The sequence below is a fragment of the Ambystoma mexicanum genome, chromosome 3p (assembly GCF_040938575.1).
Source record: "Ambystoma mexicanum isolate Mex_15411 chromosome 3p, UKY_AmexF1_1, whole genome shotgun sequence".
Taxonomy (NCBI): Eukaryota; Metazoa; Chordata; class Amphibia; order Caudata; family Ambystomatidae; genus Ambystoma; species Ambystoma mexicanum.
In genome coordinates this window covers 260,472,674-260,490,124 of record NC_090925.1, presented here as the reverse complement: position 1 = coordinate 260,490,124, position 17,451 = coordinate 260,472,674, and the positions used below count along the sequence as shown (strand labels likewise).

Genomic DNA, 17,451 nt, shown 5'->3' with positions numbered 1-17,451 from the left:
TATTTTGGAATGTAAGGGTTGCTTTGGAGAAGGTTATGTGAAGGAGTAAAGTAAGAAAAAAAACAAGAAAAAAAATACAAAATAACAGGTGTCTGTCAAGCATCTGTAAAAAAAAACAAAAAAAAACGGCTCTTTTCAGAGCCAACTTCAAAGGGGAAATGGGGCACACTATTTAAATTTACATTCACCACGCTCAGATTTTCGATATGTCCGCGGACATGGCGGTAGTCCGCGGACATGTAAATCACTACGAGGGGGGTAGTATGTTCTATGTTACATGTATATGAAGTCAGGGATATTATGGTTAAGTTGCGCTACTAAAAACCTATGAAATTCAGTGAAAAAACTTTGTTAAAGGGACGTTATGGTTCAAAGTAAAACCGAAAAACCCCTGAAATTCGGCAGTTATGGTAACATAAGCAACCATAACTCGCGCCACCGTGCACTGCTAACACTAACACCCAGGACATCAAAGATGACATCACAAATGTCATTGATGACATCACTGATGACATCACATGTGCATTTACTTTTCATAAAAACTCTGTACAAGGGATTCTTATAATGCTGACCAAAAACTGTCAAGGATCATTGGGATAAATATAATGAGGTAATTAGTGCATTAAGCAATGCATTCATATAAATAGCATTCTATTATGAAGTTCTATCCAGTATACTAAGCTACTCATGCAGAAACATAGGCAGTGTGTGCAGCATACATGATGAAGGTGCCATATTCATAATCTTGCCATGTTGAATACTGAAATGATAACTGCTTTCTTATTAGAGTTTTGCGTACTGTGAAACATGTAATAAGTAGATAATAAAACCTACTTGATAGATAATTATTACAGACAAAACACAAAGAGACAGCAACACATACAAATATGAGTATATTCAGGGACAGTGAAGTAAACAAAAAAGCAGAAGTACTAGCAGAAAGAGTTCATAACCTAACTGATTGTCTTTATACAGAGAAACTATTGCTCAGTTTCAAAGCTGCTACTTACCATATGTATGTGTATCACATGATGTGACTGCACCCAAAGGAAAGGAGAGTGAGTATAATGTATACAAATATGAGCATATACAGGGAAGGTAGAGTAATAAAAATAAACCTATGAGAAAGTGCTGATAACCCTAATGATTATCTTCATGCACAGAAAGGATTGCTCTCTTTGAAGCCTGTGTCTTCCGCTATGTATATGTTTCATATGATGTTACTTGACTTGTGACTTGACCCTAAGTCTACAAATATAGTACCTTTTCAATTTTTACTTCTGACTGTACTGAAGAAAACTATGTGGCTTCGATATGTCAGTAAAGGATAAAAAGGGAGAGCCAGCCATGTGATGTCATCAATGACATTTGTGATGTCATCTTTGATGTCCTGGGTGTTAGTGTTAGCAGTGCACGGTGGCGCGAGTTATGGTTGCTTATGTTACCATAACTGCCGAATTTCATGGGGTTTTTGGTTTTACTTTGAACCATAACGTCCCTTTAACAAAGCTTTTTCACTGAATATATATATATATGTATATATATCTACTTGTTTTGGCTGGGGGCAGGGGGTGGGGGGGCCCACCAGACGACCAGGATTGTTTGTGTTTCAAAGGGGGGGTGGCCCTCTTCCCCCACCCTAAGTGGATGAGGGGGCACCTTATGTAGCCCTCCCTGGTGGCAGATTTCTGCCCCTAGGAAGGGGTACATGAGATGCCCCCATCCATTTGGGGTGAGGGGAGAGGCCACTGCAAATATTGGCAGAGCCACCCTGCCCCCCAAGCCTGGGGAAGATGTTTTGCCACCCCCCTGGGGGCAGATGGCCACACACATGTGCCATCTGCCCCTAGGGAAGGGAAAACAAATATATTATAACTTGTTTTGGCTGGGGATGGGGGGCCCACTAGACGACCAGGATTGTTTGTGTTTGAAAGGGGGGGTGGCCCTCTTCCCCCACCCTAAGTGGATGGGGGCACCTTATGTAGCCTTCCCTGGGGGCAGATTTCTGCCCCTAGGAAGGGGTACATGAGATGCCCCCATCCGGTGGGTGACCAGAGTGAAATGTGCGGAAATTGTGTTTTTTTTTCTGTCTTTTTCCCGATTTCCCCCAAAACTATGGAATCTTTCCCTACATAGTTGTTGCCTGACCTGTGCAAATCACCCCTTCCTAAACTTGGAATAATGTCTACTTTTCAGAAATGTATGCCTTTCTGGCTTCCCATTCAGCTTTCCTACCCTTTTCTTCCATTCCGTCCACACATGTACTATTGGACAAATAAAACGCCAAAATCACCTACCTCTCACAAAACGGCTGATTAGCATATCAAAATATGTCATTTTGGTTTCCACTCAATCTGTTCTTGAAAGCCTGGAAAATAGTGAATCCAACACAGCAAACCATTTGTTCCTAGCTCTTACAAGGCAAACACCACAGGCTTCTTTGTACAACATTTTATTGGCATTTTCTGAAAAAACCCAAATGTTCTCCTTTTTGGTTATTTTCTCTCACCCCCTACAGCAAACTAGGAATCCTGAGTGGCGTTACGACCGCCTACATGTGGGAAAAAAGGGTCCAACTTTGGCTGAGATATCTCATGTAACAAAGAAGTTACAAGGGATTGAATAGCGACATACCGAAAACACCAAAAAAGGCCTTGGCACTGGGGGGAAATACCCATAGCAGTTAAGGGGTTAAGACGGTAAAACCCCAGAGGAGATATCATTTGTAAGGTAGCTCAGTTAGTTAATTCTCCAAATGCAGATAGTGCACAGGAATATGTAACACCTGTGTTCAGCACCTGGCTTAATCTTCCGGTGGGATAATAGGCAGAGTGAATGCATTCAGCTTCCGATGCAACACAGCATTTTCCAGGTCAATTTGTTCAGAAAAAGTGGTGGAAAACACTATTACTGTCGCTTTTTCTAATTGCCCAGATTTTCGTGCATTTTCTGGGTGGAGTTCGGGAGCCGAGTGAACACACCAGGACACCCGGTATTTCCTGCTCCATCAGACAAATGCGGCCTTACTGCCAGCATGGATTCTCATGCTGGAAATAAGGAAAGGGATTCCTCTGGGATCTGCTTGGAAATGAAACTTGGTAAAAGCGGGCAGAGACCAGAGGAAGCCATTGTCAATTCCACCAGCAATTGCTAATTGCGTGAGGTATTTACACTCTTCCAAAGTGGAAAAGCAATGTGATTTCACCTGCCTTTTACACTAAAATCTTCCATTTTGTGGCAGAAAAGTAAAAATGTGCGCCAATGGAAGTGGTCCACTCCATGCAGTTTACTTTGTGTCTTGATGCTTGGGGGTTTGCGTGATGCTACACATGTAATAAATACATTTAACATGACCCCAGAAAAATGCCAATGCCAATCTTGAGTGCGTTGGCAAATGCCCTTAATTGCTATCTCGCGTTAAGCAGGTGCTGAAACCCATCAGTGTGGATTGCGCAATAATAAATAGACAGAGGTATTTCAAATGGCCAATTTCGCTCTTTGGGTGACATTGTCAAGGTGCGAGAATCTTGCCCATAATGTGCCACTTTCTCTGCGGAGTGAATTTTGCCCACCCCGAGGAAGAAGTGTGAAAAACCCACAAGGGCACTGTGCCCTGCTCTTTCTGTGTATGTCTTCCCCACAGGGCGACAGATGCCGACTCAGACATGGGTAAGTCTCAGGTGGCAAGTCTGTACCCTAGTTGATGTGGCAAAGGATTCCAGACTTCTGAGGCTGATAACATTAGTAGCATTGAGTTACATGCCACCTGACAGGTATGTGTGATAAAGTTGCAAAGCAGAGCTGTTAGTGGGCTAAAGCAGGAGGCAATGTCTGCCCACCCTCAAAGGTTACGTACAACCAAAAGTAATAGGCCCCTCCCCCCATCTTGGCTGTAGGAGCCAGGCTCTAAAACAGGGCAAGAATGCCCTCCAATCATCCATGCCCACGAGTAGGGTACCCCTTGTGCTCAAGGAACCCTGTTGAGCAACCTCTGTGCTAGCCAGGTGATACTAACGTTATTTAAAGCCAGAAGTCTAAAAGGTAATTGCTTAATTGCAGCTGGAAATTAGCTCCTGGCGTGATCAAAATGTCTTAACCAAGTGTGACATCATCCCCTTTTATAAGCAATATGTGTGCTCTCGCGTTTCTTCATCCACTGAATTACTGTTAGAAACAAAGGCAAGAGTTGTGTCTCTTGCGTAGGCATTAGGAAGGCAGTTGCCAGCCTCTGGCATAATATGGCCATGTTCTTCCAATATTGGCTAGCTGTTGCCCTGTTATGGCCAGGTACAACCATCATGGCAGTGACTGGCAAATGCCTTTCCCCTGCAGACATAAAAGCGGAAATAAGAGGCCATTTCAAGACACGAAACAAATAGAAGTTAAGTCAGACTGCAGCTGCCTTTGCTGTGTTAGGGAGAATATGTTGAGTGTTCAAGCAAGGAGGTATGTATTAAGCAAGCAAGCTGTGAGGCAAGTGAGAGGCAAAGAAAGGCCAGAGGGGCTCTTTGAATAATGTAACATGGGCAGACGACCCATGCTCTGCTGTCCTAGTAACATATGAGAGAATCAAATAGATCAGACTTTGCAGCAAATGTTAAACGAGAAAGGAACAGAGTCCAGCTCTGCATTCAGAATAACAAAGGCAAAGAAAGGCTAGGCTCTGAAGCCAGCATGAGATGGAATAAGAGGGACCAGACTCATCGTGAGAGGCTGGCCCGGCCCTCGCAGGGGCGCTAGAGGGGCAGCCCACCTACTAGGCTTACCCCGGGTCCGACACATCCGGCCGCGGACCTAGGGATTGCTTATAAGGGGGTGGGCTTGTGATTGCTCATCCTCCTTGTTTGCTGTACCCCCGCCCACCAAGAGGACAGTCAAAGCAGCAAATTCACACACCTGGTCCCTCTACTCCCATAACAGGGCTTATTCACAGGTACAATCAAGATTTCCTCTTTCTTTGAAACCCCCATCTTTCCATTCCAAGAGACACACACGGCCTTGCCCCACACAAAAAAGTAGCAACTTGCAGTTGGTAGAAAAGGCTTCAACTCCTTTATTTGGCAGGAGTCCACTTACAGGTGATCTGCCTCTTAACGAGCTGGCGTCCTAGCTGTGGCCCACTGGAAGTCATTGTTAGTTCCTCTCTTACCATGAGCTCATAGTCGCATGAAAAATCCAGAAATGGAACATACATGTTCTTTGCTGCTGCAGCCTTTAATTTTCTTCTGTTTTCTTTTCTTCTTTTCTCTTGTTTTATACAGTGATATTTGTGATTCAATACATACTGCTATTTTAATTCTAATTTTGTGAAAAGTCGAGTTCTTTGACTAAAACGCAATAAATAAATAAATAAAGCAAAGTCCCCAAAATGTCCCCTGTCGCCCCAGATTTTATGTGTCTCCTACGCCCCTATGCTCCCGACATTAATGTATGCACAGGGGCGGGACAACGCATCTTTGCGCTCATGTCTAGCCCATCCAGAATGGCTCAGGTCACCTTTGTGAAAAAGGTGACCTGAGCATCTCTCATAACAGTGCAAATACAACAAGCGCATTCTCTCAGCTCCTTTCATTTACGCTATTATCTGAGGATCTGTCCTCCGGTATTTTTCTCTCAATTCTAAATTCATGTTAACTTGAATTTATGATTTTGATGTACACCTTCCTTTTTGTTTAGGTGGGTAGCCCCACTGCCCCACCCACCCACATGCTCCTTGTTCGGACTTCCACATCCTTTCTTAATGCATCCATACCTAATCTCCCTTCCCAATTGAGATTGTGTAACCAAATTTAAATATTTTGGTTTTAATTCCCACGTTCTTCGTATTTTTTGGGACAGGTTTCTGGTTTTGGTACGCTATCTTGTTAGTTCACATGCCGTCAGGTTATATAATGCCTTATTTTGTTATGTCATTTCACATTAATATTTGATGTCATGCACTTTGAAGCAGCCACTAGGTAGCAGGTTACACTCCGAAAAATACCCAAATAATGTCACTCATTTTACACAAAGGGCCATAAGGCTCAAAAGAAACCTGCATGTGTAAGATGGTAAGCAGACTGTACATGCCTTTTTGGACCTCAATGCTGCATGCGGCTCCTATTAAAAGGACACGGTCATTGCAGTCAAAGTCGGGTAGGATAGGCAACGTGGATTGTGCAGATTAGTTCCCAGAAGAGTCCATTCTCAACCCAAGAGGCTTGCTGCCTCACGCACTACTAGACCCATCCTCATGGGTTCCCTAGCATGCCTCATAAAGCTGGGTGCAAGGGTTTGCTCGTGATGAGGCACTTATCAAAATCCTCCCTCGTTTGAAACTGCCCATAGTTCCTCCCTCGCCCTAGTCTTATGATTACAGCCATATAAAACATGCTGTTCACTTCAGCTCTGTATACAAGAACCCCGAGCACTTCACCAACTGTGTACTCGGACAAAATACTGTTAAAATATCAAAGAATTCAGGAGAGCAGCGGACGACAGTGCAGTCTGCACGGTCTCTTTCTTTCATTGTGCAACGTGTTTCCAGTGGGATCCCTTTTGACCGAACACAAGGGCACTTCAAGAGCGGCCCTTAGCGCGGACTGCAGTGCAAGAGAGTGGCAGTAGAGAGTACAGTCTGCACAGTCTCTTTCTTTTATTGTGCAACGTGTTTCCAGTGGAAGCACTTTTGGGTAACACCCAGACCCTTCAAGACCGGCGCCTAGCGTGGAGCGCAGGGCAGAAGAGCGGCAGAAGAGAGTTCCGTCTACACGGTCTCTTTCTTTTATTGTGCAAGGTGTTTCTAGTGGGAGCACTTTTGGCACACCACACAGACTCTTCAAGGGCGGCCCCTAGCGTGGAGCACTGCATGCGGCACAGGAGAGCAGCAGGATAGTACAGTCTGTGGCAGACAGCACCAAAAACAACAACCTACTTTTCACACGCCGTGGTGGCTCTCCAAATAGTTTCCACCTTCTTGTGTCTTCTGAGACAAGGTAAGTTACAAAAGCATTTATCTTGGTGAAACTCAGTTCTTTCTAGATATATTTTGACTTTTAACATAATGTACAATCCAAGAAGCAAAACAGTCCCTGTCAGGCGTCACTCATTGGGAAATTGGATCACTTCCATCCACCTTAACAATTGATAAAAGTCAGAATAAACATGATTCTGTTAGATTACCGCAACTCTGCCGACAAATAATGACACAGTTCTTTCAAAGGCAGCAACAACATGATTTTGCCACTTCACTCTTGATCTTGGATGATGTAAATGTATTGGACGGGGATCTGAATTTCAAGCAGTTGAGCAACGCGCATGAGAGCAGTTGTCAGGGGCTTGGTTCAACTTCCTTTCCTACTCTCACTCAACTAATACATTACACGGACATGACCGATTATCCGATGAGACCTTTTTCGATTATGCAAAGAGACTTTCTCCGATCATCCGAAGAGACCTTCTCCGATCATCCAAAGAGACCTCCGATCATCCGAAGAGACCTTCTCCGATCATCAGAAGAGACCTTCTCTGTGCTCAGTTTCGAGTGATCGCCTTTCGTTCTCTCCATCTTTGTTTCAAGACAACCCCGTTGTCACACCTCAGCAGTCTTCAACAGAGGATATCTCGCTATATGAAATGTTGGAATCATTGTGTGACTCCATTAAACAAGGGATAAATACTTTTTCTGCGTTAAACTTTGTCTTAACATCATTACTTAAACCGTACAAACATTTTTTTAGTGAGTTAAAAAAACATACAATGATACTGGATGATATAACTCACCAATTGGGCAGACAGTATAAAATATCTCCTCATTTTCTTCAATCCCTGGTAATTAGGAAACTAACGCTTGATGATTCTGATCAAGGGGTAACAAGTCCATGTGATTAGCATCTTCATACCATGGACATTAGACAGCGAGCGGTGGAGAGTGGAGCTGATGAAGAAGTCATTCCAAAACATAGCCTTGACGTATTTAATAAAATAATCGGAAAAGATTAAAATGACAAAGGAAGCCAAAAATCAACACAAAACTGGTGAAAAAAAATTGTAGATCAACTAGGACGTTTTAAGAAATCTGAAAACCAACATCTCAAATGTTCACGATCCAATCTTGCAGCAGGCTCCACTGTATACTGAAAACCTGCCACACAGCCTACCTTACAAAAAACAGGAAAAATGCAAACCTCTTCACGAGTTGGGTGGTAGCCCTTAAACCTTAAATGCGGTGATAACGCGATTACCGCTGCATTTAAGGGTCCAATCACGAGTCTGGCAGCATTTAATGCGCCATCTTAAAGCCCATTTACGGGCGCAATTAGCGTGGCGCCATTAGTGTGCACTTATTGCCCCGAAAATGCTCCATTAGGTCCAATATCCATTACCGCCCAACTCTTGGTAACACTATGAGTCCGTCCAGTATCCCGGACGGAATACCGCCGGGATACCACCCAACTTGTGATGAGGCCCAAAATGTAAAAATTCTAATCAGGCCTATGACTGTGATGCTCGAACAGCAGCTAACAAAATAACGTTTTAATGTGATCGTCCAACAGTAACAACACACAAGGACAATATACTTATGTTTGATAAACCAGATTAACCTTGCTGCAGATGTGGCCATGGACGATGTTGGTTTAGAAGCCCGTCAACAAACCATACTTCCCAATATACAAACTCAGTCCCCGTTCCCAGCAGCTGATCTGATGACGGATGGGTGTGCTAACCACCCCATCATATCGCAACTGCTCTACCTCTGAAGCTAGGCCTGGAGTTTCCTCTTTCTTCTCCTAAATCTCAAATTTTGAACAGAGCCAATGTTTTAGCACTCTTTCACGAGATTCCAAGGCTTAGAAATCTTGGATTCTATGGGCCTCATTACGGCTGCCTCCAAACTCGGGTCCGGGTTCCCTGAATGGGGAAATACCGGGCCATTCCGACCTAGGAGGTGCCGGTATTTCCCCATTCAAGGAACCCGGACCCGGTATATCCCCATTCCCATTAGAGCCCCCATAGGGCTCAATGGGAATGGGGAGCATGCTAACAACGGGCCCGTTAATGATGGGCCCGTTGTTAGCATGCTGGGCCGCTTGCGGGACCCGCTCAGGACCTCGTAATGAGGCGCTTTGGGGTTAACGGCGCCGGCAGCTCTACCGGCACTGTTACCCCCATGGCGCCAGGGTCGTAATGAGGCCCAATGACTTTGAATAGGGGGCCGAGTGGTAGATTATCACACTGACATAGTATGATTGCATTGCATGTCTCAAATCATTGTGGATCTACTATTATGTTGAGTTCTTATTATATACCTGCGCTATTCTTTAGAATGTCTCTTCAGAATGTTATGTAAATACGGTTTAGAATAGTTTTTCCTGAGAAGTTGAGAGACGCACTAGGAGATTGAACAGCAGGGAGCTGCGCTCTGCAAGTCCTATCAATAAAGAACTTAACTGTCTCCATTTCAGCCTCCTCTTCAATGGCAACGAGGTGGTCTTTAGAGGGACGGACCGAGGGACCTTTGGTGGAGCCCCTGCCCAGCATGGGCAGCAGCTGTGAGGCCCTGAAGTGCAGCTGAGGCAGTGAGAAGAACACCCGTGCTGAGACGAGTCCGTGCTGCCCGTTCTTTCTGCCAGTAGTCCAGAGCCCTGCAGTCTTTTCGAGTGTGATTGCGGAGTCCCACAGGGGGTCTATTGCCACCATTGTACAGTGTTGTTTGCATGAATCTCAAGTGCCTGGGTGAGGCATCGTGCTATAGGCTAGAGCAAAAGACTCTGCCGAGTCCTGCATTCTCTCTGGCTCGCCTTAACAATGTGATGCGTTGCTATACCCGCTGGAAGCTCATGTCCCTTGACGACCGATCGGGTCTTGGGAAGCGCTTCTAGCAAGCAGGTTTTCCGGATCTGCCACAGCAGCGAAATTGAGTTTTGAGTTGAGTCTGCAAAACGAAGGTCGCTAGCAAAGCAAAACAACGTTTGGCCAAGCCAGTGGGCGTTGTAAGGTGGGTCCAAAATATTGTTTGCCTCAATTTTGCTGATTTGCTATTCATAGTGACTGTGCACCATCAGCAAATCCTATGAGCCCTACAAGGCAGGTTCATCTACTGTAGTGATTCTTTCATCTTGTCCTTGTCCTGTGGAACAATGGCGGCTGCAGGGAATCCCTCACCTCCTTCTTGGCTGAGCCTGGCACGCCACCCCAATCAGGTGGGAAAGATGGAAGAGAATGTTAGAAAACTATATGCTTTCCATGGGTGGGTGGAGGGGGCAAGTTTGCACGTTCAAGGAATCAAGCCTTGTAGCTTCCTAAGCTAGGAACTGAAGGGCGCTGCGTTTTTGATGGGCTGCCTGAGCTCGCAGGTATTGGGTCGGGGGAATTGGATGATTTTGCTGTAGCTTTGAGGAAACTCGAAGAGCACTACAAGTCTAGGAAGAATGTGACTTTTGAATGCCATAGGTTCTTTCAGAGACACCAGGAACCATTGGAACCCGTTGAAGGATATGTCGCAGTGCTGTGAACATTGACCTATACCTGCGGGTTTGGTCCCGTAACTAACTCACTCATCAGAGACCAACTTGTGAGGTGCAGCAATAGTGTCAAGGTACAGGAGAAGCAACTAGCCAATGATTTCTCCTTGGAACAAGCAGTGGAGCTTGCCGGGAGCATGGAGCAGACAGCCCACTATATGAAAAATAGGAGAGTTGAGAAACAGTACAACGAGGTGTGCACAATTAGGAACAGGAGAGTGAATGAAGGGAGCAGAGAAACAAAGTATTTCAAATGTGGCAGTCCTAGGTATTTGTCATGCAGCCTGCTATGTCTGTCCCGGAATGCTAATTGCATGAAATGCAAATGTAAGGGACATTTTGCCCGTGTCTGCAAAGATGGGGCAATAAACGCTGCCAAACAAGTTATGATTAGGCCGGAGCAAGAAGTGACTCAAATGACCCATTGAACTCTCGCTGAGGTAGGTGATCGGCACGCATTTGAGATCTCTGCTGTCAACGGGGGCAAAAAGGGCCCATTGGATGACTTCATGATAAATGGCAAATTGTTAACCATGAAAGTAGACAGTGCCTATCCATGAACAATCATTTCAGGGGAGACATTCACAAACATCTTGGGAGGAAACCTTCAGGATCTTCTCGAGTATGACATTCAGCCATATGGCTATGATGCAGTTAAAATCGAAATGTTGGGCACATTTCTGGCCAGCGTAGAGTACAAGGACAGAAAATGCTGTGCTGAGGTTTTTGTGGCTAAGAAGGGATCATCTCTCTTGGGCTGGGACAAACATGTCAATCTGGGTGTCCGCATGCAGGCTAATCTAGAGCATCCTGTAATGATTGTTGAACATCAAGATACGAGACAAAGGGAATTCCATGAAGTTTTCTCAGAGGATCTGGGAAAATGTAAAGACTTTGAACACCTTATCAAAGTGAATATTGATGCTTCTTTCGTTATCCAAAAGTGGCACCCTGTTCCCCAACATTTGTGGGAGCTGTTAAGGAACGAGCTCAAAGTACTCTTGCAGAAGGGCATCATTGAAAGGGTGGAAGTTACTGAGTTGCAATCCCCTATGGTTTTGGTAGCGAAAAGCAATGGGAAATGAAGACTTTGTGTAGACCTTGGGGACCTCAACAGAAACATCCTGGTGAATATGCACCCCTTGTCCATCATCTCAGAAGTATTGGCCATGTTGGGTGAGGCCAACCTCTTTACCGTAATAGACCTCTCAGCAGCCTGCCACCAAGAACCCTTTGCAAGGAATTTTCAAGAACTTACAGCTTTCGTTAACCCAGAGGCAGACTTCAAATACTACAGAAAAGATGAAAAGACTCCAGGACTCAGCGCCAGTGCAGAGTTGGATTGTTTAATGTCACAATCTGTTTGCACAATCAAATGTGCGAGCCCTCTACTTGATTACGCGTTTCGGCTCCCACAAGCCTTTATCAAATCAGGGCTACATTCATTATTCAAACCAAAATTCTTTTGTTCATAAAACACAGAATATAATAGGCAAATGTATGATTCAATTGCACACATTGTATATACATTAATTTGTTACAAAGCATATAGCACATTGTCATTCGACAGAGAAACAGGGGTTGGTGAAAGGGAGGATTGAGTGGGTTGAGAATATTCAAAAACAAAGTCATCATATCAACCATAATCATATCGTGTTCAAGTAATAATCATAAGAAAAACAAAATACAATTGTTTCAAAAAACGAGAAAAAGGGGAAATGGAAAAAACAAAAAGAAAAGCCCATTAGTTCCAGTTACTACAAAGACGAATCACTAAGTATAATGCTGTATTTCAAATAAAGTACATGCCTGGGGCTTACCCAGTAGCAGAGAAATCCGTACGAACATTGTCTGAAACAGTTATAGGGGCAAATCCCAAGGTCGATATTCTGCAAGCACAAAAATTAAACATGACCTGTATTAGTGGGATTGTGAGAAGGCCATTAGAGGTTCTTACATAGCAACATCTAGTTGCGCTTTCACGAATTTTCCAACCTGCATTGCGCCTTTCTATCACAACAAAAACCTACCTCGCGAGTGTATGACTACCAAAGTATAAAGTTACATTCCAAGGTATACTCGTATCCTTTACCAAAAAATAGACCTCGCCTTCACAGGTGTTAAAAATGTAAAATCACACTATGCCGTTATATCTAATTCATGCACAAACATATATTGAAGATGAATCTCGCCTTCGCGAGTATTTAATTACTATACGAACACGTGCCGCTTAGTCGCACTGCATTCTCACGAAGAAACCGTGCTCATTATAAAGCACTCCTCGCATGCGCGAGTGATTTAAAGTAAAAAGAAACTCACTGTTCCGCTGAGTTTCTTTTTTCTTTTTACTTTAAATCACCTTGGAATGTAACTATTCTATTCTATTGAAGAACATGACAATATCTTTATGGAGGGTCTGTGTAGATTGAAGGAGGCTGGGTTCACAGTGCAATAAAGTAAATGCAGGATTGCTGTAGAAAGTGTAGAATACTTAGGTCATTGCATTTCATCTACTGGTATTGTTCCAAAACACAGTTTATTGGAAGCAACCCATCTTGCTCCAGAGCCCAAGGACAAGCATCAAGTGCAGTCTTTTCTAGGGTTGTCAGAGTATTATCACAAATTTGTGCAGAACTTTGCTGTGATTTCGGCTTGTAAGAGGATTCAATTCAGCACTACAGCCAAGTCAACGCCTAGTCTAGAATACTGAATGAAAACCCTTATTGATATATCTTAATGTCCAGTTCATGCGTTCTGGATGACTACCCCTATATAACACCCCTCTCTTGGAATCCTCCTGACCCCACTGAGCCAAGAAGTAGTTCTGTTTTGCAAGTTAAAAGGTTTAATTGATAATTTAAACAATATATATATATATATCACGCTTTATAATAAATTAATAATTGAATATCACACTTAATCTGATATGATAAAGATTAACAACGGAGAATCTGGCACTAGCACACTTCTTTATAATCACTAAGGAGTTGACATGAAATGGATAAGATAGCAACAATACTTTTATGGTTTCCAATGGATGCAATGTGGAATGAAATGCAGTACAGAAAATAACTTGATAGGATTTCAGCAAAAGACAATGTAATCACTTTCTTGGACAATTCACCCCCCCTTTTATGCAATGCAGGGAAATGGAAGGAAGGCACACAATACTCAGAAATGCAATTCAAATGTAATTCAGTTCACCCAGCAACTTAGACTACAGAAGTTGAAAACACAGGCCCAAATGCTTTTAAATGTGCTGGCAATGAAGAAAAAAAATATGCTAAAATGCTTTTAATTCCCTCTAGAGGTTTAGGGTGAGTGGTATCTAGTTAATATTAGCTCAGGCTCACTCTAGCAGTGATGCAGGGATAGTTTTTATGAGGCAAACGATTATTTTCAGAGGAAAACAAAAGCAGCTATCTTTTTGCAGGTGGAGAAATTTTCAAATCGCGGCAAAATTCGCGAATGCGTCTGGCGCGATTACAGAGGAACTACAAGGGCTAGCAATATCGTTTTGGGGTCCTAGGAAAGCCTAGGATCTCAGCTTCCAGATGAAAGTTACTGCAAGTCTCTAGCACAAACGGTCACGGAGATATGAGCGATTAAATAAAGGTCGTTTTTCAGATTGAAATTTTAAAGTTCACAAAGACAAGTGCAGCTTGCAACTAGCAAATCACAGGTGACAGCTTTACAAATGACAGGTGACAGTTAGGAGGCAGTTCTACTTAGATTAAAATAGAATTGAATTATATTATTTTAACTAAGAGATTGGTTCTGCACAGTTCTACTATGTACTCACACTATATTTAGAAATATGCCTCGCCACGGATATGGTCAGGTTTTGGACTGGACTCCGGTTCAGCTCTTTGGTTCTGCTAACATTGGCCTGGGTCAGCTCTGCTCTCTCTCTCTGGGTACAGCACTGCTTCTGGATTCTGGAGATTGAGGGATTTGAAGTCTGGATCTCTGGATGTTGATGGAGGTAAAGTATGGAATTTTGGCAGAGCTTCCAGCTGCAAGTGGAAAATGAAAGTCCCTATCTGTCCTGTCTGTCTGCTTTTATCTGTTTTTAAAATGGGTGTGTGTGCAGCATCACTAGACCCTACCCCTCTCCACTTGCCATTGGTCAAATTTCCATTTCTCACTTGATTGGGGAAGGAACTGTGAGTCAGAGCGATGTCATTTTATGGCTTGCAGAGAGGACACTCCCCTGTCAAAGTGCACACAATCTACATTTGATAAAAAAAGACATATTTGCACAGGTACACATTTGTTTAAAATTACATGCACCCCTCACATATCACAGGAGGTATCCCCTGTTCAAACTTTGCTCTTCCTGGGGGCTTGCATTCAGAAATGGCAATATTTGCACCTTTTTAGTGGTTTTGCAACATCAGATTTTTCTCCAGATTTGTACACATGTACACGGCCTGTCCATACATACTCCAGTAAATTTTCATTTGTCTTACTTAAACACAGTGTCTGTAATATTAACAATTAGCGGGGTTTTGCCCCAGAACATCACACAAATTGGAGTTTGGGCTTGAATTGAAGGTACATTTTCTAAATTAAGGCTCTCAAGGTTATACATTTCTGTCATTTGATTACAAAGAGTTATCAGTGTTTTTGTAAAATATATATTTTGCTTTCAAGTCAGTTCTCAGAGTGTTGGAGTCCGCCTCCAAGACTTGGGTGGGTCAGTCACATGTGTCCTCTGGGCAGGCAGGCCTTTGTTGACAGGAAACAGTAAAAATCAACATATTCCTATCAGAGGAGAGGGGCCATTGTGTGGTCTTTGGGAAGCTGAGATCAGGAGGCCAGGGAGCCACTTTGCATTTAATTAACAGAACCCTGTGATTTCCTGGCTTCTTGTGTTGAGTTCTGAAGTGTCAAGAGTTCTCAGGACAGGCAACCCCTTTGAACTTTTAATGAAATAAGACCCCTTTCTTTGCACTAGACAGTTTTGCAAGACAGCTCTCCTGTCAGAGTTTAGACCGCTATCGCCACCCTCAGGATTTTGTGGTTACTGCATCCATCCTTGGGATTTTTTTTAGATTGATTCATTTCAGCAAGTGATATTACATGGAGTATATTGTCCATGTTCAGGACATGGCATTGGTGTGTTTCTGCAGTAAAGTAATTCTGTGCCCATGATTTTGCCATATTTGACATTCAAGAAAAATGAATTCCCAACAGTTATGGGTTTGCTTTTAGCAATCAGCATTGCCTCTCTGAGCTCACAATATAGGCGAAATGGGATTTTCCTGTGCATTTTCTGGGGAGCTCTGGCCATTATGATGTTTTCAATGCCAGTAATGCACAGCTTTGGTGGTAGGGCTTGGATGCATGGATAAAAACATCCCACAAGCCCCCCTTCTTGCGGTGGCCATCTGATCCTTCACTGGTGGGACCCGCAAGATCTGGGATGTAGTTCTCATCTTCTTCCGGTAGATGGCACAGTTCAGCATCTTTTCCTCCATCCGGTACTGATCGATCGGTTCTCCTCGCCGGGAGGTCATTCCCTAGTAAACAAGGGGTGCCCTCTGGAGTCACAACTATGACCGGGTGTTTCAACTTGTGTCGCCCAATTTTAATTGTCAAGTCTGCCGTCCCCTCGACGGGAATTTCCTTCCCGTCAAAGTTCTGGAGTTGTCCAGGAAGTGAGGTGAGAGGAATTTGGTAATTCTCTCCCCTTCCTGCATTCAGTTCATCAAAGGCCCTTCTGGACAGAAGGGTAGCTTGAGATCCCGTGTCCACCAGTGCCAAAATTGTACCCTGCCCCTGTACTTGTACCGGGGCATAGTATCTTCCCTCCTTCTCCTCAAGGGGGCACAGATAATGCACATTTTTGGACAACTGGTGGGCTAACTTTCTGGTTTTGGACATTGCAAAAGAAGAAATTTGGGCAGAATTCTGTGGAGAGCCTTGGGAGTCTGAAAGAAAAAGTTGGCAACTGGAGATCAGAGCCATTGTGGGTTCCCCTGGCTCCGGTTCCGGGCCGCCCCCCCCTTTTTGGAGGCAGTCACCAGGATGGGTTTGAACCAGGGGATTTTCTTGCTGTTGGTTCTGGGATGAGATGGTGGGCGGCGGTAGCTCAGTCTCCACATCTCCCCAGTCTGGATTTGAATCCCTAGGGACCCATTTTTCTTTGGGAGGAGTTCCCCCCTCTCTGAAGGAGAAGATCCTTTTCCCAGGATCCTCTGAGGATCCCTCTCCCTCAAATTGGAAGATCTGTACCTCCTCCTCAAACTGAGTCTGTTTGGGTCTTTTGTTTCTCCTACCCCCCCTCTGCTCCTTAGGAGGCAGACTTTCAGGGGCAAGAGAATTTGTTTCCGGTTCCTGGGTTTCCAGGGGCTGTTTACAAGTGAGGAAGGAAGCTTCCTCCAAGGCTTTACACCCCCCTTCCCTTTGTGCCTCCTCCCTGGGAACCGGTGAGTTATCGGGGCGCTGCCCCCGTCATTGTTCTGGAGTACCAGGTCCAGAGTTTGGGGCATTCTGTGCCGGCATGCCGATCTGAGGGTTCTGCTGAGCCCTCAGTATGTGACCCAGATCCCGCGCCATGTTTTGAACCTGGCGCTCTAACTGGGAAACCCGCTCAGGCTGATACGGGGCCCTGTTTTCTCCCCTGGGCTGATCCCGGGAAGGGTAGCTATCCCTTCTTTGGTAGTACCCCTGGTTGGGAAGATTTGGATACCCCTCCACCCTTGGCCTCCCCTCTCCCGGATTTGGTTGTCTGGGCTCAGGGAATTGGGGAAAGAAGGATGGATGATTTTGGGGTTGGAAATTGGGTGGATACCTTGGGAAAAAGTTCTGCCCAGGATTTGGAGAATTTCTGCCCTCCGGTGGGAAGTTAGGAGGGAAGTTCCCTGGGTTAGGTGCTTGGCTGGATCCCCCCCCTTGGGCTGGAGGAGTCCACACATAACCCAGGATGGGTCTGTTTCCCTTG

The 17,451-nt window shown here is 44.4% G+C and overlaps 1 long non-coding RNA gene across 1 annotated transcript in view; it reads left to right on the top strand.

Moving 5' to 3' along the window:
* The window catches only part of LOC138580319 (uncharacterized), a 150,792-nt gene that overhangs the window by 74,626 nt on the left and 58,715 nt on the right, over positions 1-17,451 (top strand). The window lies entirely within an intron of this gene.